The following is a 2,374-nucleotide window of genomic DNA, read 5'->3' as shown; positions in this document are numbered from 1 at the left end:
GGTGTGATGAAGGACGTCTTCAGGGCGTCGGCTGGGTCCAGCTTGATCTGGTGGTAGCTGGAGTAAGCGTCCAGGAAGGACAGGAGCTCGCACCCAGTGGTCGAGTCGATGACTTGGTCGATTCGCGGGAGGGCAAACGGATCCTTGAGATAGGCCTTGTTAAGGCTGGGGTAGTCGATGCACATGCGCTAGGTCTTGTTCTTCTTTAGGACGAGGACTGGGTTGGCTAGCCACTCGGGGAGCCGTCCGCCAAAAGCTTGGCAACCTCTTCGCCGATGGTTCTTCTCTTCTCTTAGGAGAAATGTCACAGGGGTTGACAGACATGCTTGGCGTCCTTGCGGATGTGGAGTTTGTGCTCGGCATACTTCCTCGGGATACCTCGCATGTCCTTGGGGGTCCACGCAAAAATATCTTGATTCTCACGGAGGAAGTCGACGAGCTCGCCTTCCTATTTGCTGTCGAGGCGGGTGCCTATGACAACGTACTTGCTACAGCTGGGGTCTTCCGGGTTCAGCTTCACTTTCTTGGTCTCCTTGGAGGGCTTGAAGGCGGCCTCGTCAGCCGGCTCCTCGGTCGAGATCGGCGCAGCCGAGGCCTTGCCCGCCATGCCGACGATCCGGTCGAGCTAGCGCCGCTCCTCGGCAATGACCAGCGACTCGGCCATCTTGGCGTTGTCTCGGGCGCACTCCAGGGACTTGCGGTAGTCGCCGGTGACAGTGATGAGGCCCTTCAGACCCGACATCTTCATCTTCAAGTACGCATAGTGGGGGACCACCATGAATTTGGCGAGCGCGGGTCGACCCAACAGGGCATGGTACGCGCTGGATAGGTCCACCACCTCAAACCATATTGGCTCGCACCGGAAATGGTTGCTGTCGCCGAACAGGACGTCGAGCCAGACCCGGCCAACGGGAGAGCAGGAGAGGCCGGGAACGATGTCATGGAATATCGTCCGGGTCGGCTCCAGGTCCTTGGCCTCGAGGCCGAGCTTGGTCATCGTGTCGCGGTAGAGGATGTTGATGTTGCTGCCGTCGTTGATGAGGACTCGGGAAAACTTGCATGTGTGCCGTGGAACAATGGTGGGGTTGAGGACGAGGGCGTAGCCACCTGGATTCAGCATGACGACCGGGTGCTCCTCCCGGGTCTAGGTGACCGGGCGGTCTGACCAGTGCATGTACACCGGCTTGGCCGGGATGACGGTATTCACCTCCTGCCGAAGGAGGCGCTCGCTGCACTTGTCGTCACTCGGGCTGGTGAAGATGACGTAGGCCGCGTTCTGGTTCGGGTAGGCGTCGCCGCGCATCGCGCCGCCGGCTGGAGGCGGTGGCGGAGGCGGAGGCGGTTGTCCCCCGCCTGGAGCCGGAGCCGGAGGAGGCGGGACGTCGGCCCTCATGATGCGCTTGGTGATGCCGCACTGCCGAAGCGTGTGCGTGGACGGCCTTGCGCCACTGTGGTGCTTGCAGGGAGCGTCGAGCATATCTTCGAAGCTCATGGCGGGTTGCCAGGCCGTCTTGCCGGTCTACCGGCATTTGGCTGCCGGGTCTGCCGCACGCTCGATGGCCGCGATGAGCCGGTTGTCATAGCGCTGAGCCAGTTGATCGGCCTTGCGCTTGTTGTTCTACTAGTGCTGGTGCCAGCTGCCCTCGCCGGCCAGCTTTGGAGGGGGAACCGGCTTTGCCTTGTCGGCTTCATCTAGCGCCACCTGGATCTTCATGGCGGAGTCAGTGTTGGCGTACCTGTCCGCCGTCACCATGAGCGCGGCCATGGTGGCCGGCTCGGAGCGTAAGAGCTTGTGCTTGAGGAGGGTGCCGTCTCGGCACCCGTTGACGAAGTACTGGATCGCTTGAACCTCATGGACGCCCTCGCAGCTGTTCCGAAGCTCGGTCCAGCGTGCGAGGTATTCACGGACGGTCTCCGTCGGCCCCTGCACGCACATGGCGAGCTGGCCGAGGCGGCCGGGTCGCTTGTAGGTCCCCGTGAAGTTGCGGACGAAGGCCTGCTCAAAGTCGCCCCACGTGTTGACGCTGCCCATCGGCAGACTGTTCAACCAGGTGAGGGCCGACCCTTGGAGCATGAGCAGCACGTAACGCACGGTGAGTGGGCGATTTGCGCCGGTCATGCCGATGGTGGTGGTGTAGTCGGTGAGCCAGTCCACCGGCTTCACGGTTCCATTGTACTTGGGGTGTCGCGGGGGAGCATGAACCCTTTCGGAAAGGGCTCCTCCCGGATGCGTGGGCCAAAACACGCCGGCCCAATGGCGCCGCTTTCCTCCACCTCCAGGGAGTAAGCGAGCTGGTCGAGGCGGTGGCGAGCGTCAGCGTCGACGATGGCGCGCGCGCCGAGTCGACTGGCAACCGGGCCACGGGGGGGCGGG

The sequence above is a fragment of the Triticum dicoccoides genome, chromosome 1B, assembly GCF_002162155.2.
Source record: "Triticum dicoccoides isolate Atlit2015 ecotype Zavitan chromosome 1B, WEW_v2.0, whole genome shotgun sequence".
Lineage (NCBI taxonomy): Eukaryota > Viridiplantae > Streptophyta > Magnoliopsida > Poales > Poaceae > Triticum > Triticum dicoccoides.
The sequence above is the reverse complement of the archived record's forward strand: the minus strand, read 5'-3'. Positions refer to the sequence as shown.